Genomic DNA, 19,523 nt, shown 5'->3' with positions numbered 1-19,523 from the left:
GAAACAAAACTCTGATCCATAAAATTGCTACGTGTTTGGAGCGGAGAGAGCTGGGAGCTTGGTCAAATCCTGGTTTATCCGGACGCAGACTGAGTAAAAATTAAAAACAAAGTGACAGTTTGAAGTGTGACTTTAATATCAGGGTGGGGCCGGGCGGGCAGGGGAGGATCAGTGACCTCAGGGTCGGGGCTGAGGGCGGCGGCTGGGAGGGGCCCGAGAGTCCCCCGGGACAGCGAGCGCTGGGCGTGTGGGGAGCAGTGTTACTCACTAGACCTTGTTCGGCACAACTTTGTAGCACGAGCCTCAGGGGAAGGAGCTGAATTTTCATCAGTGTTTCTGCTTAAATGCCACCTGGCCTGCCAAGAGGCAGGGGGCAGGGGCGGCTGAGGGGCCGCTGAGGATCCAGCGTGGGCCGCCTCCTCCGGGCAGCCATCCCAGGAGCCCGGTCAGGCCAGGTGCTCCCCAGGTGTTCCCCAGGCCTGCACCTGTCCTCCCTCCCAGGCCCCAAGCGGAGAGCATGTTAGAGACCTCTGGCTAAGTGCATCCTTTCCTGCAGGACAGCTGGGAAGGGCCCCGGAAAGTGTTCTCCCTCCCAAAGTAGAGAGCGGCCCTCTCACCGGTGAGCCACGTGCAGGGGTGCCGCTCCAGCCCTGCACCTGGGAGGCCGGTCCCGCAGGTGCCACGGACACCCAGGTGTTAGCGGCAGCAGTGTTCTCAGCATCTCGGCCTCTTGGAAGGAGGTGCTGCTTCTCCGCATTAGAGTCTAAACGAGTCCCCTGGACCCCCTCGGTCCCTCTGGTTTCTGGTCACGTCAGCGCCTCACCCACAAATGCTCTTCCCCATGATTGTTTCTGTAGTGAGCCTGTGTGGCAGAAAAGGATGCTCGTGATGGCCCCAGCACGTCTCAATCCCGTCCTCTCTCTGTTCGAAGGTCCCGGCAGCCCCTCTGGGTCCTGGTGCTGCCCTGGGCAGTGGTCGGCAGTCAGGCCAGTGCCCTGAGGCGCTTCAGAGCCCTTTCCACCTCCCTGCCCCAGTCCCGGTAGCTGCACGAGACCGCAGGCCCAGGAGGAGTCCAAGGCTCTCGGGCCACAGGCTTCTGCTGGGTCCAGATGCACCTCCTATCCCTGTGCCTCCCCTCTCCGTGCCCCAGGGCCTGGTGCCTGGTGTCCCTGAGGGGACAGCGCAGTGACACGGGAGAGCACGGCTTTGCCACAGCCACCACCTGGCCTCAGATCCTGCCTCCGCCACTAACGGGCTGTGTGTTTGGACGAGGGGTTGCGCCTGGAGCGTCCGTCTCCTCATGGAGAAATGAGAGCCGGCCCCCTTGGCCTTCCTCGCTGGCCTGTGGTGGGCAGGATAGCAAACGCAGACACACACGCAGCGCCCAGTAGGCGTTGACAAACGGTGGCTGTTCTCCCCTGGGGCCGAGCGTGTGCGAGGGGTCGTGTGATTTCCGGGCACCTTCCACCTGCCTTGGGCCCCTGCCGCCCGGGGGGGTGCTTGCTGGAGGCCGCCCCCAGCAGATTGGTGGGAGCGTGAGGTCCATTCCCCTGGCCTCTCCCCTCCCTGAGCTCTCTGTGCAGAGAAACGTGTCCCGTCCTCTGAACGTTCCAGAAGCTTCTGCTCACGGAGGGCAGGACAACCTCAGGAGTCTCCCGGGGACTCCGAAGAACCCAGATCAGCTACACAGCAGCCCTGCTTCCCTAATTTTATAGCCTGTCTTGGATTGAAAGCATAAAAGTTAATGCCCGTACGTTCCTGGGTGATAAAGGGGAGAGACCTCACAATAAAGAGGCCTGGTCTGACAGACAGAACAGGGCCCTGGAGAGAACGGTCCGTTGTCGGGGAGGGTGGGTCCCGGTCACAGTGGCCTTGAAATCATAAAACTCGACTTAGAGTGAGCGGCATCAGCACAGCAACGTTTAACAGCTGTGGCCAGCAGGGCACCGTCTCCACACTGGGCGAGGAATCAGCCCCTGGGTACCTTCGACGCACAGTTTTTAGGGCCAGAGGCGTGGCCCAGCCACCTTCGCAGGAGCCGTGGACCTGCCCGGCTGAGAGGCGCATCGGTGCATCCAGAGCTGGTGGGAACCCTGGTCCCTGGTTCTCCAGGCCGTGGGATAAACCTACACACCTGGGATATGGGCCGGAGCCCGAGCGGATGAGTACTCGGGGAGCACCTTCTGTGGGCCAGGCCCCGTGGGAGCTCTCTGGGCCGGGCCGGTGCAGAGGGGCTGATAAACGGGCAGCCTCAGACCAGGATACACAGGACACCCAGCCAGGCCTAGGCGCTCGGGGAGACTGCGGCCGCACGCTGGGGGTGGGTGGCAGTCCCCAGGACGGGGGGAGCAGGTTTGTGGCAGAGGGGTGCTGGGGGCCCGGAGGCCAGGAGTTCGGGGCCTGGCGAGGGGAGGGAGGGCGGGCAGGCAGAGGTGTGACTGGCAGCACAGCTGGGCCAGGCCACGAGCCGGGTGCCCCTCGAGGACGACAGTGGCTCCTCAGGGCCTGGAAACCGGGAAGAGGCTGGATGAGACGGGAGCACCGGGTCTGAGAGGTCCGTGTGGAGTTTGCGGAGCCCGGCCCTGGACCCCTGCTTCTCTCCCTGTCAGCGCCTGTCCCCTGCACACACGGGCTCCGCCAGGAGCATCTACACTGAGCAGCTCTGAGCCACTGCCTTGGGAGCAGGTGCGGGGCGGGGGGCACTCTGGGCCAGAACAAGCCTCTCCCGGGGCTGCAGCCGGCCCAGACCAATGACCAGGTAGGTTCTTCACAATCGGGGAGCGTTTCCTGTCCCGTGACGCGTGTGGGGGGAGAGGGGAGGAAGCCGCGGTGTCAGGCGCACGGCAGCCCTGCTCCCTGGTTAGGCTCGTGTGCACGGACCTTTCTAGTTTCTCAACAGACTGTATTCTTCAGAACAGCATGAGTTATGGGAGAATCGAGCGGAAAGTACGGAGCCCCACACCCCTCCTCCCGTTATTTCCACCCGGAGTTTGCTTGTGACCATGGATGAGCCCACGTTGACGCGTTGTAGGCCCCCCCACATCTGAAACTTTCTTGAGCCGAAGTGGCAACAGTCGAAGAGTGTCCCCTGCTTTCCAAAAGTTCGCGTTCGGCCGCTTGGCTTTCACGAAGGACCTGCTCCTGCCGTTTCGCTAACTGAAGGGGATCCAAAGGGGGTTTTGCTTTTATGAAAAAAGCGGTTGGTGCTAATGCAGAGCGTGAGCTTCCAGAAAGCGGGGATTCCCGGATTATTACCTGGAGTGCTGGGCTTACTGTTGGAGACGCGCATTCCCCGGGTGTGGACAACGGTACGGTGAGGTGACGGCATCACACAGAGTGCTCACCTGCTCGTCCCTCGTCCCCTCCAACCCGTGGCTGCCACTGACCTTTTACTGTCCCGTGGCTTTGCTTCTGGGACAGTCACCTGGCTGGAGTCACACGGGATGTGGCCTTTCACTCAGCAGCAAGCACGAAAGTCTGTGCTTCCACAAGAGAGGGCCCACGTGCACAACTAGAAACTTGAAAAGACTTCACGCACTTCTTGGCTCTTGGGGCCGGAGAACGCGAGAGGCCAGCTAGGCTGTGACCAGGATCGCCTCCCCGGCCACCCGAACCCAGCCGGGGATGGAACATCCCACGGGCTCTCTCAACATCCCATTTGGGGTCTGACAGACTCCGTGTCCCAAGCGTGGAGGACAGATGGGCGCCTGCGGGCACAGTGGGGTCGTCTCCTGCACGCACACGCCAGCAGCTGCCTTTCCCCACGGCAGGGGGACTCCCGGCACCAAACGGGACCCCGTCCTCTGCTAGCGTCCCCGCAGCTGTAGAGTCTGGAGAACGTCAGGCCCGGTTCTGGAGGTACTGAGTGAGTCCGTGTAGACGGGCTGGGCCCGGCCTGGCGTGGACGTCCAGGAATGTGTCGGCCGTGGGCCTCGTCACTGAACTCAGCCAGCTCCGGGCTGTTGGCTTCCTCCCCGAGATCCGGGACGGGAGGCTGCTTGTTTTCCCCCCAGCACGTCATGGTGAGTCCTCTGTGGTCACTGAGCCCCTCCCGTTCACCCCGAGATCCCCGCCCCTCCCCCAAACCCTCCAAAGGGCAAAGCCACAGAAAAGAATGAAGTGAGTCCGGCCTGACTTGTTCTTTGTTGTCTTAAGAACTTACCGGTTTGTGTCTCCCACCACTAGGAGTGCAGGGCTCACGGGCCATCTGTTCAGTAGCTGAGCCGGGTGCTCGGGGGAGCCCAGCGCTCCGCCCCTACGCGCACAGGCCACACCCCCTTCTCCACTTTGGCCGTGCGCTCCGTCCCGCGGTCCTCGAGGACCCTAGCTGCACGTAGCAATGTCAGCTTCGGGTTTTCCGGGGCCAGTCGCTCACAGGAGGCAACAGGAACGCGGGCGTTCGGCCTCACGTCCCTCATCGGTCAGGGGACGCTGTGAATGGCACCTGCCTCCCAGTGTCTTGTCAGGACCGAATCCAGTGACGGCACAGCGCCTGGCCCGGAGTAGACGCTCCAACGTGGTGGCTGCACTTGGTCAAGCATCCTTCCTCCTCCGTGCTCCCAACGAGCTGAGAAATGCACCCTTTCTCCTGGTTTCCTGTCCCCCTGGTTTCCTGCTCCCCTCTGGTATCCTGTCCCTCCTGGTCTCCTGTCCCCCTCGGTATCCTGCTCCCCCCGGTCTCCTGTCCCTCCCCCCCCCCCGGTCTCCTATCCCCCCCAGTCTCCTGTCCCCCCTAGCCTCCTGTCCCCCCACCCCCGGTCTCCTGTCCCTCCTGGTCTCCTGTTCCCCTCAGTATCCTGCTCCCCCCTGGTCTCCTGTCCCTCCCCAGTCTCCTGTTCCCCCTGTCTCCTGTTCCCCCTGTCTCCTGTCTCCCCTGGTCTCCTGTCCTCCCCATCTCCTGTCCCCCCGGTCTCCTGTCCCCCCGGTCTCCTGTTCCCCTCGGTCTCTTGTCCTCCCTGTCTCCTGTCCCCCCAGTCTCCTGTCCCCCCCCAGTCTCCTGTCCCCCCTGTCTCCTGTCCCCCCCGTCTCCCGTCCCCCCAGTCTCCTGTCCCCCCTGGTCTCCTGTCCACCCCCGGTCTCCTGTTCTCCCTTGGTCTCCTGTCCCCCCTGAACCAAATACCCGGGACAGCAGTGTGGCCCTGACACCCGCCCTCCAGCTTTTACAGAAACTAGAGATCCTCTGAGGTCGGTGAAGCCACAGCACCTGCCCTGCGGGGTCCAGCATCCTGGCCTTTCGGGTTCCCCTCGGTCCCGGCCCCTGCCTGTTCTGCACCTGCACCTACCACGGTGAAGGCCGCCAGCCCCTCTCGACCCTGAACTTACTAACAGGAAGACAGGATTTTGCAAACAGTCTCACTGCTTGAGAGCTCGGACCAGAGGCATCACTGCGGGGAGCCCTCGAGGAGCCCTCGGGGGTCACACGGGGCACCTAGCGGGTGGCCTCAGCCGGGAGTCTTGCACCCCAGGGGATGTTTGGCAGCGTCCAGAGACCTCCTGGGGTGTCACCGCTGTGGGGCGGGGGCACCACTCGCATCCGGGGCGGGGGGAGGCCAGGGATGCCGCCAACACCTACATGCACGGGACGGGGCCCTCGCACGGAGTCGCCCCAAATGCCAGCAGTGCCCAGGCGAGAAACCCTGGTTTGGAGACGTTCCGTGACGCCACGGGGCCCACCAAGCTGACCCAGGCGAGCTCCGACTCGCCACTCCTGCTCTGGGCATCGGGGCCGTCCGCGCCCAGACGCCTGCCGTCATCTGAGGAGTGGGGAGCCTCCCTGGGAATATTTAAATGCATAACGTAAACTAAGCCGGTGAATTGTGTGGGAGCACAATCATCGAAACATTTTTAGAACTAACGTATAACAGCTTCGTGTTTCTCTGGGTCAGCAGTTAAATAACGAGGCGTAAGGGCAGGTGTCTTCGCGACCATAACGCAAAGCAGCGGAGGGCTGTGTGAACAATATTCTGAGATTTCTGTAAACGCTGTAACGTGATGTGAGAATCTCTGTATTTCTTTGGTGACACGGCCACAGGCTCGGCTATAACGTGGCTCGAGGCCCAGGCGGTGAGCGGGGAAGCACCAGATTCGGCGAGAGGTTAGAAAGAATGGGGCGGAGCCCGTGATGCTGCCCTCCGACTGGGATTAAAGCCCGAGACAGGTGTGAGCTCGAGATCTGGAGAGGCTCCCAGGGGGTCTTGTGAGCCCCAGAGAAGCCCTGTGGTCAAGTGAAGAAAGCACAAGGTTTGAAACAAGAAAACCTGAATTTATAATCCCGGCGCCGGGTGGGGGGTGGGGGTGCACTCAGAGAGTTGGGGGGCTGGCACTGCCGGGCTGAGGCCACAGACGCAGCGCTGGGGGCGTCCCCGCGTGTGGGGCGCCGAGGCCGGGTCTGTGAGGGCTCGGCGGTTACCCTGCCCTGTGCTGGCGGCTCTGCCCCGCGAGGAGCTTCCCGGCCCCGTGCTGGCCCTTCACAGCCCCGCCATCTGGGTGGGAATGAGGACACCCAGGTTCTGTCCCTCCTCGGCCACTTACCCCCAGGAGGCCTGCACCCAGCTGCTCTTCTCTGGGTCCTTGGGTGGGTCCAGATCAGAAGGACGGCTTCTTGCCCAGCGTCCCTTTGGGAGCTCCTTCTAAGATGCAAACAAAACAACCCCCTCCCCCCCCCCCAAGGAGTCCCATCTCCCGGGACAAAGGCCATCCTCTGGGGACTCATGGGTCCCCGTCTATGTCCTTGCCGGCCCCTCAATGGCACGGGCCCCTGGGCTCCTGCCTCAGGAAGGAATGCCCTCAGCACAGCACCCCATTGTCCTCTGGTTGGGAGGCATCGGGAGCCTTGCACCCCAGAACCCTTCCTGGACCAGCCCCTCCTGCCCCTTGGCTGACCCTGTCCTCTTAGCCCCCCTCACGGACGTCCCCATCTTCAGGCCAGTGCCCATCCTGCTGCACGAGGGGGACCCGGGGCCCAGCCTCCCTGCTGTGGGCTCTCGTGCCCCCGGGGCTCCCCCCGATGCCCCAGATCCAAGCCAAATTCCCCGGTGGGGAGCACCTGCCTGTTGGGGACACAGACGATTTTAAATGGTGTGTGGACGGCCGTCTCCAGATGTTTAGGGCTTCGTGCAGCCTTCCACGTGTATAATAAAAACGCGTTCTCCGCAATTCCTGTAAAAGAGCCATTTGCTGCCCGCAGGGGGAGGAGGGGCCAGCACAGTGAGCTGACGTCCTGACCCCGCCAGGCCAGCCCTTAGTCCGAGCCCAAAGCCCCGGAAGACGTGGGGTCACGGGGACGCTGCCCCAGGCAGGCCTGCTCGTCAGGTGCGGGCCGGTCGGAACCCCACCCCCCACCCCGGAATCCGCATTACAGGGGCTGAGCCTCTGTCTGGCTCTGGGCCCCGGGGAGGCCCAGGAACACAGTCCAACAGGCTCCGCCCCCCGGGCCGGCTGGGTGGGGGAGGGGGTGGGGGGAGCCAGCGCTGGAAGCCAATGGGGCGGGACGGGTGCCCAGCAGAGACACCCCCAGGCGTCCGGGTCAGACAAGTGTCGGCGTCCTCCAAGGAGCAGAAGCTCCTGGCCGGTGGCAGGAACGCACCCCCCCCCCTTCCCCCCCCCCCCCGGTTCCCAGCCTCACACCCTCCGGGGCTCGGGCACCCGTGGATCAGGACACGGCCCGTCTCCTCCACACGCCAACGGGGCCCTCCCCGCCAGACCCAGCTCTGGCCCCTCCCCTCACCCCGCAGCTCCCAGACCCTCGTGTCTTGGGCCCTCGAACCCCCTCCTGGGCCCAAGGGCATAACGCGTGCCCCTCCCCCTCCACTGGGCTGACTCCCGTCTTTAAACGTCTTTAAATGTCACCAGAGGTCTTCCTGTCCTCTGTGGCCGAGCCCCCTCCCCTGCAGAGACCTCTCCCAGCTTCCCGCCCTGCCGGCCCCCGCTCCGGACCCTGGACTGGCAGTTCTGCCTCCGTCCCAGCTGTGCCCTGGCGCCAGCCCTGGGTCTCCCACCTGGCGACGGTGGACGCTGTCTGAGCACGTGATGCTGGGAACTGCTCTTGTGGCCCGCGTCCGTCTGCACCGCCGCAGTGTTTGGGGACCGACTCTGGTTTCTGTCAGCAAGTCAGACATGCCCAAGGTCAGCCTGTCCCCCCCCAGAAGGGGCCGTGTCCCCGCCCCGGAGTGGGAAGCCTGCACGCTGTGATCCGAGGACCCCAGCGCCCGCGTGACTCGGACCCAAACAGCTGAGCGTCTCCGGTCGTCCCCTGACAGACAGCGGGTGTTGGGCCGGGGGCACCCGGCAGGCCCCCTCCTCACCGGCTTTCTCAGGAGCTCGGAGGGTGGCGTTCCCGCTCCCAGGGCCTTGTAGACCCCAGGCAGAGACGGAAGACGTGCTCTCTCCCGGGAAGTCCCCTGACGCCCGTGGCGTCCTTCGCGTTCGTCCGTGTGGCAGCGAGTGGCAGAAATTCCTCTGTGAGCCACGTAATCCCCTGTCGCCTGTTTGCACCACACTGTGTTTATCCATCATCCGTCAACGCACGCGGCTGCTGTGACGGGTGCTGCTGTGGGGGCAGGGTGGGGGGGGACGGGCATCACCCCCGAGGTGGGACTGGGCAGGGTGTGGGCAGCGCCCCCGAGGTGGGACTGGGCAGGGTGCGGGCAGCGCCCCCGAGGTGGGACTGGGCAGGGTGCGGGCAGCGCCCCTGAGGGGACGCCCGAAGGGACGCTGTGTCGTCCGACTGCGGTTTCAATTCCACGAGGAACGGGCACACTGGTTTCCACGGCAGGGCAGGAAGGCCTGAAGGCCCCGTGGGACTGCAGGGCCACGAATGCCCTGAAGCCTCATGGGTCGTGCCGGCCCATCATCTGCCCCCTGTTGTGTCTGGTGCTTTCTGGCCGCACAGCGACTGACCTGGGCTCACAGATGCCAGCTCGCGAGCGCCAGCCCGGCACTGGCTCTCCGTTTGCCCTCCCCGCCAGCCTGTGCGCAGCACGTGCCTCCTCGGCCCGAAACAAGGCTTGTTTGCCGGTGGTCGGTGCGGGCAGGTGACGCCAGGACGCGGGAACGGCGGCTTGGGAAGAACGAAGCAGAAGAGAGACTGAGCAGAGGTGACACGTGGGTTTGTTCTGGAGATGTCACCGCTGGAGCGCCGGGAGCTCAGTCCCACTGCCTGGGAGTCCCCACCCCCACCCCCCGTGTTGGCCTCCGTCGCCGCGGGTCCAGCGTGGCCCCAGGGCTGATGCCCTTGCTCGTGGAGGTTGTGTGAGCTCCTGGCGGTTCCTACCGGAGACGGGGGACGCGACGAGGCAGGTGCCGACGGTACCGGCCTCAGCAGCGGCCGGAGGAGCAGGCAGGTCCCAGGAGTGGAGGCTGACGCAGGGTCAGCTGTGTGCCCAAGGTCACCCCGCTGGCCTACAGCAAGCAGGGCTCAGAGCCCCAGTGCAGACCCCCCACCCGCGACGCGCACCCGCCCAGAGCACACAGAGCACGCGCCACGGAAGCCCCCGGCCGGGGAAGCCAAGACCTCTGGGCTCTGGCATCAGACCGACACACTGAGTTCAGGTCGTGGCCCTGCCCTCGCCGCAGTGCGACCTTCAGCGGGCCACGTACACACTGTCGTCCCCAGGAGCCAAATTTGGGAAGCGGTCCGGCCGCCTGTCAAGAGGAGGGCGGGACGTCCACATAGTGGGGGCTCCTCAGCCCTGAAAAGGAAGGAACTACTCCTCCTACAACATCATTCATTCCACGTGCACGAATCTTGAAAACGTGCTCGGGGGAAGGAGCCTTAAATGCACGACTCCACTTAGAAGTTCCAGGACGGGCGAAACTAACCTTCGGTGGAGAAGCCGGACAGGGGTTCCTCCGGGGGTGGGGGTGGCAGGTTCGACCGAGGACGGGCAGCAGGAACGTTCCGGGCTGGTGGCAATGTCCTCCCGCTTCATGGGGGTTTGGCTTACACCGCTGTTCTCCTTTTGCAAAACTCGATTTCATTGTAAGTACATTTACCTCAAAAGAAAAATCTGCAAACCCCCCTCACCTCTAGTGTTGAATCGCGGGGATGTGCTGATGCTCACAGGGTTCAAACCCCGTCCTGGTGGGGCCCCTGGAGAGCAGCCCTCTCCTCGCCTCCCCCCCACCCCACCTCAGCTCTGTCGCCACTTTGTCGGAGTCTGTTCATCAGATCTTGTCCCCGAGTGTCCTCTCCCAGGTGTCCGCGGAGTTGAGGGAACCATCGGAACCAGAGCCCCACTGCCTTGCAGGAAGGAGGATGAGGGCCACCCCCAGCCGGGCCCCTCACCCCTGAGCTGGGCACAGAGGCGGTTGTGGTCCCCCCCCTGCCCCGGGAGATGACGCGGACAGAATTTCGGGGCTTGGCCGGAGCGCTCAGCGGCAGGAGCCGAGGCCCCAACTATGATCAGCCCTGAGCTCCGTGGCTCCGAATGCTGACGGTGTCTTCACTGTCCCCTCTGGACGTTCTGAGGGTCGGCCGGGCTCAGCTGGACGGCTTTCACAGTCACATGGTGGCCTCCCCCCTCTCCCGGCCGCCGGCTGCGACCTCAGGGGGCTGCACGAGCAGAACCCACCCGCTACGTGAGTAGTAGTGAGTAGGCCGTGAGCCGCCGTGGGACCCGCAGGAGCCCGTGCAGCACATCGTTCTTGTCAAACGTGGCCAGAGACCCCGTGTGGTTTTGTTGTGTCGGGAATGGGAACCGCGTGTGTGCCCGCCTACCTGGCTAAATTCTACGATTTTACTAAAATCTAATACACCGTGTAGGCACGCTCACAGTCGTCTGTGCATAAAGAGATTTTTCTCTTCTCTTCCACAGTTACTGTCCCGGGCTCACTTTCCTGTCTCCCAGGATCCGTTAATGCCTCCGGCCCCGCGTCGATCCGTGGCAGGCCCTGGGTCCTGTTCCCGAATTAATAGAAATGACTCCAGCACTTTTCCATTTAGTAAAATGTTTGATCTGGGGTTTTAGCAACGAGTCTTTATCATGTTTAAGTAGTTTCTATCCACGCTCAACAACTTCTTAGGGGAGAAAATAATCCGAACCTGTCAAGTTCATGATAGAAGCACCAAATATCTATGAAACTGGGTCCGTAAGTTGTGAGCGTAAATCATATTTCCGTTTTCTCTGCACCAGTATGAAACTCATACATTTTTTGTGGTTAGGAAATTTAAAACGACAGAAAACCGTGTTTTGGAAATCCCACTCCCGCTGCCTCCCAGGGGACCTCCGCACCTGCGGTCGCCAGCCCACGGGGCCCAGCAGCCAAAAGAGAACATGGTGAATTCACCTTACCGAAGCCAGCGTAGGCTCTCCAGGCAGGAGAGCCAGGGGCCCAAAGGTGCCATGGCACTAGGGCAGGGGCTGTTTTCCTTCCCTGCTTGCCTGGGTCTCAGGACAGAGTGAGGGTGGTCTCTGACTGTGGTCGGGGACCCAGTGTGGTCCTCGGACAGAGCGGGGATGGTCTCTGACTGTGGTCGGGGGCCTGCACCACGCCGGAGCTGGGACTGCCCCAACCCCCTCCCTGCCCATTGCTCTGACAATCTTGTTTCATTCATTCCGAGATCTTCTGGGTTCTTGGCATGACAAGTGATTCTTGATCGAAACCTGAACGTTTTTTAATTGTTAGACCCTGAATCTTAAAACCCTGTGTTTTAGCTGGAGGGGCAGAGGGAAGGTGGTCCTGCCAGGGGACGTAGGAGTCAAGGCCTCCCCCCGACCCCGAGGGAAGGGCTCCTCGTTATGGGGGGGGGGGGGCGGTGAGAACGGACACCCAGAGTTCTGTGTGCTCTCTCTTTGCACTTCGGCGGGACCGGCTGCAGTGATGAAAGTCTCGGTCTGACACCATTTCAGCAGGGCTGGTGGGGCCTCTGCCCTCCTATGCTCCCCACGACCCCTTTGCTGGGTCGAGGTGGACCCACGGCCTTTTCTGAGTGTTCGGAGGAGAAGGATTCTTGTCCAAGGGCTCTGTCCTGCTGGGCTGCGTCTTCCCCCATCCTTTGCCCAGAGAGAGGCTCTCCTGGGGGTTTGCTGTGTGCACCTGTTGCTTTTCTGTCAATCCAGGCCTGGGATACTGGACAGATGCGAATCAGAGTCCCGGGAGCCTCCCCGCCACGTGCCCAGGCCCCAGAACCTTCCAGAACCTTCTCTTGCGTGTTCATATAAACTGTCCAGAGTTTCTTGTTGTCCTTGGAAGGAGAAGAAGCAAAGGGTATATCTGTTCCGTCTCCCCAGAAACAGAAGCACACACGCACACGCTCATGCGCACACACACTCACGCACACACATGTGTTCACATGCACACATGCACATACATGCTGACGCACATGCTGGTGCACACACGCACACACACGCTCACGCATGCACACGCTCACTCACACGCTCTTGGTGTACACACATTCACACACATGCATACACACGCTCACGCGGTCACATGCACACATAGCTCACGCACACACACTCATGCACATGCACACACACGTTCACGCTCGCGCACACACAGCACTCATTCAGTACTTTAGCAGAACCTTTAGGCACCTATTTAAACCCCACCAAACTCTGCCACACATCTCGCGTTCTCACCTCCCAGACGCATATATGCGGGGCCAGGCCGGGCTACCAGCTGCAGGGACCCACAGACATGCTGGTGCTTGGATACCTGGCATCTGACCACGTCTTGCCTGCTGGGTCTCTGAAAGGGAAACCACGTAGCTAACGGTCTCTATTTGTCTAACATTCCCGGGAAACACATTCACGCAGGGCATTAACCTGCAGGAAAGAATCGCTACGCTGCCCTCGCCGAAGGGTAATCTACATCGGCATGCACCGTGCAGAAACAGGACCGACTCTAAGTCGCAATTTGCACTTTCTCCTCGCAAAGCTGTACATCGGGGGATGTTAAAGTTCTCCGTGTGGGGAGAGCTCTCACTTCACGTTACATGAAAGCACTCTGGCTGGATCTGGGCAGCTCAGGCAGGTGTCGAGGGGTGGGAAGCACGTTCTCTGGAAAAGCTGTGCTCCTTTAACGACGGGCTCCCGGTGTGAGGGAGAGCTGGGCTGGTCACCGTGTCTGTCCCTGTACGGGAATCCCAGGGCTTCGGAGGAAACGTGCATCTGCAGAGGGGCCGTGGGGAACACGCACGTTAGTAAAACCTTTCCCCCGGCCAGCGGGGGAGAATGTAAGGTAAATATTTGCACAAGCGAGAGAAGGCGCTGGGTCAGATGACACAGACCAAGCGTGGCTTCAGAACCATCCAGAGCAAGAAGCTGCACTCAGCGGGAGTCCAAGTGATAGAAGGGACCCGGCGCTGGGTGTGTCTTACCCACGTGGCTGCCGTGGCCAGGGGGCAAGACGATTCGTTTGGGAGCTCAACTCACATGATGCCACTTGGCACAGTCACTTCTCTCTTGGAGAAGCCTGCCCGGGCTGCAGACTCCTTCTACTCCATCCCGATGCGGCCCCTCTTCTTGAGGAAGAGGGGTGTGCACGTGGGGGGAGCCTGCGTGCTGGGGACGGACGCCCTCGAGCCGAATGTGTGCACAGGGAACCTTCGTACCTACGTGTCTCTCTTTGCCTCACGGTGAGTCTTGTGCTGCAGCGTCTCAGGCGTCCGGCGTCCTCTGGGACCCGGCTGCATGAGCTGGGGCGGCCTGAGAGTCACCTACAGCCTGGTCTAGTCCGCTTGGTGTCCCCCAGTTCTGGAGGCTGGACGCCCCAGATCGCCCGGTCTCAGGCAGAGCCACTTCCTGGCTTTCAGACGGCTGCCCCTCCCCGTGCCCCCCCCGGCGGGCAGGGAGCTCTCTGCGTCTCTTCCTCTTCTTACAAAGCCACAAATCCCTCACGAGGACCTACCTCCGCGACCCCATCTACTCCTGGACACCTCCCCAGGCCCGTGTCCGTGCACCATCGCGCTGGAGGTGAGGGCTTCAGCATGTGGAGGACGGAGCTATTCACCAAGCGTCTCCCATCCGTCCAGCTCAGCCCTGGTCTCCGTGGCCCCGAGATGCACTGCCGGCCCACTGAGCTGCCAGAGCCCCCCATACGCTTCTCTGCATTAAGACAAAGTCCTTGTGGAAAACCCACCTGCCTGAGCGAGAGCCCCCCACCTTCCCGCCTTCCTGCCGGTGAGGCCGTCCCTACGCTGGCCATTTTGAGAACAATGCCCCTGTCTGGGGACTGGGGCCTTGGTCCTGCCGCCGCCTCGGCTTCGCTGATGCCCCACTCTGTCCACGCTTCTCCCCTGGTCTTGGGGCTTCCTTGAGAGCATCCGGGATGCCCTTGGATGGGAACACTGGTCTCTTCCACTTTCCAATTTCTTGTTTCTCAAATCCTGAACACACGGCGTTCAGCGGCTTGAGGTTTAGCTCCGGGGATGTGGGCTGTGTGACCTCGGACGGGCTCCTTTCTGTCCCCGCCTCATGATTTTCACTCCCCTCCTCGTTAGGAGGTGTAAGGTCAGCACCTGCAAAGGCAGGTGAACGTGCAAAGCTTAGCCGGTGCCCGGGCGCTGACAATTACCATGATTACAATTTTGGAAAACAAGGTTTGGATGCCAGGCATTGACCCCTACAGCCTTGTGTGACACGAAGGGCCCGGAACGTCACCACAGGGACATCTGTGGCTAAGGTCCTGGGAACCGGAGGACCCACCGTGGGGGCAGGAGGGGTAGGAGGGGCAGGGGGAGCCGGGCCAGTGAGCAGTCAATCTGGGTTTTGACCCTCGTCCCATCCCGTGGCCATGGGCAAGTTTCTGCCCACTTTGCACCTGTGTTTCCTCAGCCGTAAGACGGGGATGATGATTTCCAGCTAAGGACAATTTGATAAGGTTTAGAGGCCACGCATCTAAGATGTGCAGCACCTGCCGGGCCTGGGGGGGTGGGGCGCTCCGTGCTTTATCTCTACCTCGACCCTCACCTGCTCCGTCAGTGATAATCCTCTGTGGGAAGGGGTGAGGGGAGAGGGGCAAAAGCAGGGACGAGGTCTCGTTCCCCCAATAGCCCACGGCAGCTCCGGGGACCTTCGTGATCTTGACCTCACCCTGGAAGGCCTCGAGGAGGTGAGAGGGGTCAGCCCATGTGAAGAGGGGCAGGGGCGGGAGGTAACGGGATTGCCTGAGGCCACGTCCTGAGAGGCCCCTCCTTGCTCTTGTGTCCCTCCCAGCTCGGTCACCTCACAGCGATGCACGGGGGTCAGAGGACACGGGGGTCAGAGGACACGGGGTCAGAGGACACGGCCTTGAGCCAGGGAATACATTTACTGCTTAATGACCCATAATTTTTAGTAAAGGAAGAAGGGAACACAGCAGAATCGAATAGAAAGTTTGCACATAGTAAGAGGAGGAGCCGTGTCATCTGCGTGCTTACGAGCATGGGTGCAAGCGGTGTGTTTAGACGGGTCACCGTCACGGAGGTTTGAAAAACACTTCATGGGGCGCCTGGGCGGCTCAGTCGGTTAAGCGTCCGACTTCAGCTCAGGTCACGATCTCGCGGTCCGTGAGTTCGAGCCCCGCGTCGGGCTCTGGGCTGACGGCTCGGAGCCTGGAGCCTGCTTCCGATTCTGTGTCTCCCTCTCTCTCTGCCCCTCCCCCGTTCATGCTCTGTCTCTCTCTGTCTCAAAAATAAATAAACGTTAAAAAAAAATTTAAAAAAAAAAAAAGAAAAGAAAACCACTTCATTGCATCCCGCAGTCTATACTGACGGCTGACCGCTCTGTAAGAGCAGACACACTTTCCCAACCACCCCACTTATTCTCTGTTGGGAACCGGCCCGTTCTGGAGCGACAGTAAATCCTTCCAGATCTGCGGCCACCTCCCTCCAGCTCTGAAACCTCTTCGGCCTCCGGCCTCACGGGCGAGTCCAAGTTCCCGCTGGCTCTACCCACCAGTGCTGTCCTCCGGCCCCTCCCCTGCGCGTGCCTCTCCCCTCCAGGCCGGGCTTCCTTCCCTCCCTGCCGTCTCAGCACAGCGTTTCCTGTGCAGGAGCCCCTGGCCTGGTCACGTGCCCCCGGGCATTTGCCGAATGGCTGCATTTAAAAACCGCAGTCCTGAGCTCAGTGCTGTGACCACCCTTGGGCAGCTGGTTCCTTCTTCCGTCACTGAACACCCTTTGCACCACAACGTGTGCCCCTTTCGCAACCAGTTTGCCAAACCGCCAAGTCGGGGCGGGGGGACGCTCCCCAAGAGCCCGCCCCCGCCGCGCCTGGGGGCCCCCAGGGTCGCCCTCGCCTCAGACGGTCTGGCTGCGGATCTCGGGGTCCCCGCGACCGTCCTCGGGCTCAGTGGTCTGCTGGCATAGCCCACAGAAGCGAGAAACGCCCGCACTCAGAACTCCATCTGTGTGATGCCAGATTAGAGCCAGCGGAAGTTTCCACCCAAGGCGCCGGAGGGCCTCGGGGCGTTCGGACGTGAGGTCTCGGCGTCCTCGGGGATGTGTTACCCTCTGGCATCAGTGTGTAGCAAATGCACAGAGCACTGCCGATGAGGGAGCGAAACGCAGCCGAGGGCCCGGCGCAGGCTAGCACCCCACCCCCTGCCCCCAGGCAGGGTGTGTGTGCCGTTCCTCGGGCCCTCCGGCTGCCCGAGGACTGGGGACACGACAGAAGACGCGTGGTTAATGATAGACTCTCCCTCCGTTTACGCATCTCAGTAAATTACAAGGCAAAGGCGGTCTCATCAACGGCTTCATCCCTACAAACCTGTAGACTCAGTTTCCCGGAGCCCCCACATCATCCTCCCCGGAGGCTCACGCAAGCTTCCGTGTCAGGACGTCTTCCCGGGCCTTGACCGCATAGCATACAGTCCGCGTGGCTGACCTTTGGCCTGCGCCCCCTCCCCGAGGCTGGAGCGGATGCTGGGGGCCCCAGACATCCACCGCAGATCGCACTGTGGCTCCGGGGCGGCCAAGCCCCCGGGCAGACGAAAGCAGTCCTACGCGGCAGGACGGCTCTTCTCTTTGCCACCCGCCCACCAAGGGACACTTGGGGTGCCGCCGGTCTCGGGCTTGGGGAACCGCGGCCCACGGCCCAGGTGCGTCCGGAAGCGCGGGGCCGAGCAAAAGAGGCGCGTACTCGGGATTCCGCGCACAGGAAGCTACAGAAAAGGCGCGTCTCACCTACGGTGGTGGAGGGGAGGCCCGGCGCGCCTTACTGTGGGGGGATGACGCCTCGATAAGGCCGAGCTTGAAACACCCCACCCCGAATGCACACCGGCGCAGCCGCTCTGGAGAACGGGCTGGAGGTTCCTGAGGACGACGGTCAGAAAAGAAGTACCCACGGCCCAGCAACCGCACTGCTAGGGTTCATCCAGAGGTGCGAACGTGCTGATTCGGAGGGGCCCGCGCACCCCAATGTTGAGGCGGCACTGTGGGCCATAGCCAAAGCACCAAAAGAGCCCAAGTGCCCGTCGACTGACGAACAGAAAAAGAGACGTGGTTTGCGTGCCCTGGAATATTCGACGTCCTGCCGTTTGCCACAACGTGGACGGGACTGGAGGGCATTATGTTCAGTGAAGTCGGTCAGAGAAAGACAGATATCGTGTGATTTCACTCATAGGTGGAATCTGAGAAACTTAGATGAACACAGGGGAAGGGAAGGAAAAATAAGCTGAAAACCGGGAGAGGGAGAGGGAGGCAAACCACAGGAGATTCTTAAATACAGAGAACAAACTGGGGGTTGATGGGGATGTGGCGGGGGGGGGGGGGGGGGGGTGGGAAAGTGGGGGATGGGCATGAGGAGGGCGCTTGCTGGGACGAGCACTGGGTGCTGTAGGTAAGAGACGAGTCACTGGGTTCCACTCCTGAAGCCGAGACTACCTGTAGGTTAGCCAACCCGACAAGAAATTATTCAAATAACTAACTAAAGTAGATGAAACACCCCACGCACCAAGCCCTCGCTCCGGGCCCGCCATTTTGCTAAGTAAGCTCTTTCCGGCATGAACGCTCTTATGCTCAGATGTCACTGCTAGATGTCACTGTTACCGGTGGCTCCGAGAGAGCCCTGGGTCCCGCTGGGAACGGACACCATCTGAGTTCGAAGCGAGGCCCCTTTCGCGCTCACAGCACCCGTGCTCTGCTCCGCTGGCCTCTGGCATCGTCCGTCCCAGGGATAGCCCGACAGTGCTTTCTTAGTCACCTCCACGTGTGCCTCCGGGGCGCGCGCGGATCAGGCGTGGAGGCCGGGGTCTCAGGGCGCGTGGGTCTTCAGCCGTCCAAGATCATGCCCCACTTCCCCAAGCGCCCCCGGCCGTTCGCATTTCCGCTGGCGACATGGGCGTATTTGGGTCACTGCGCAGTAACACTGACACTTGTTATTGTCAGACTCTTTATTGTGGCTCCGTGCATGTGGAGTATGTGATGTGTCAGGGTTCTGATTGGCGTTTCTCAGAACGCTAAGGACGTTTGGCACCTTTTCGCTCATTTGTTTATTGGTTGTCTTCGACTTCCTCTCTTTGAGCAACCGCCTGGGTCTTTCCTCTGTCTTCCTCTTTTCTTACCGATCGTGTGACTTCTTCGTACGACCTGGATTCTTGCTCCAAATCGCAAACGTCTTCCCCAGTTTTTCTTTCTTGCCTTTTCGCTCTTTAAATGGTCACTTTGGATGAGCAGAGGTATTTGATCATAACTAAATTTAAGTCTTTTCCGTTACAAACTCCTATCCTTTCCTGGGCCTTGGCCTCCCCTGTCGGTGTCCAGACTCCGTTCTTCACCCCTGTCCCGAGCTGTCGCCTCTGTCCTGATGCCTCCCGACCGGTCTCCTCTCCAGGCAGGTGTCTTGTATGTGGATGTACGGGTTCGGCTGTCTGCTGGGTGACGCCCCCTGCACGTCCCACAGGCCGCACACACCAGTGTACCCCGAACTGACCTCAGCCTCCCCTCCAAGTCCGCCCTCTGCTGGGACCCCGTGTTTCCTCATTCCGCGGCTGGCATACCGCCCATCACAGAGCCCGGGTGGAATTGCATTGACAGCTCTTTCCTCGGCAAGGACCGTGTTTTTCGGATCCTACAACCTGAGCCTTGCCCCCGTCTGTCTTCTGGCACCAGAGTGTGAGTTCTACGAGGTGGCGACCTTGTGCAGGTTGCTTGTTATCATGATACCCAGTACAGGGTCACGGTTAAGGATCCTCGAGCCCAATTACCTAGTTCCAACCTGTCTCTGTCACTGACTAGCTGTGTAAGCGCCTGGGAGTAACGTAACCTCCTCTCCTTGAGTTTCCTCGTTTGTAGAAGGGGATGACGACGGTCCTGACTCACAGGCCGTGTGACGATTAGATCAGTCCGCACGGGCCTGGTGCTGGGAACAGAGCAGAACACCTGGTGAGCGCTGATAAAGGTCGGCGTGGTTAGGGTCCTGCCACCTGCCTGGTGCTTGCCGCATGAAAGCACAGTGACACTCATTAGCTAAAATGAATGAATGTCACTGCTCTAATTTGCAATCGTTATCTTTGCTTGGACCATCGCAGGAGCCTCCTGACTGAGCACCTGTCCCTCACCCATTCACTCCACGCGTTGCTGTCAGGGGTAACTGTGATGTGCA

General features: G+C 61.3%; 2 long non-coding RNA genes across 3 annotated transcripts; both read right to left on the bottom strand.

The window, feature by feature from the left end:
• Positions 1–112: 112 nt before the first annotated feature.
• Positions 113–4,232, bottom strand: LOC144614895 (uncharacterized). Its single transcript, XR_013553182.2, has 2 exons — positions 3,387–4,232; positions 113–1,720 (listed from the first exon to the last, which is right to left on the bottom strand). It is a non-coding gene; the product is annotated as an uncharacterized LOC144614895 (long non-coding RNA).
• A 6,715-nt stretch (positions 4,233–10,947) lies between these two features.
• Positions 10,948–14,452, bottom strand: LOC132676428 (uncharacterized). 2 transcript variants are annotated; one of them, XR_009609022.3, is made up of 3 exons: positions 13,553–14,452; positions 12,579–13,109; positions 10,948–12,184 (listed from the first exon to the last, which is right to left on the bottom strand). It is a non-coding gene; the product is annotated as an uncharacterized LOC132676428 (long non-coding RNA). The 2 variants fall into 2 exon arrangements; XR_013553104.2 differs by having other exon boundaries at positions 13,557–14,452.
• Positions 14,453–19,523: the final 5,071 nt, after the last annotated feature.

This window comes from Panthera onca, chromosome F1, assembly GCF_046562875.1.
Source record: "Panthera onca isolate mPanOnc1 chromosome F1, mPanOnc1 haplotype 2, whole genome shotgun sequence".
Taxonomy (NCBI): Eukaryota; Metazoa; Chordata; class Mammalia; order Carnivora; family Felidae; genus Panthera; species Panthera onca.
The sequence above is the reverse complement of the archived record's forward strand: the minus strand, read 5'-3'. Positions and strand labels throughout refer to the sequence as shown.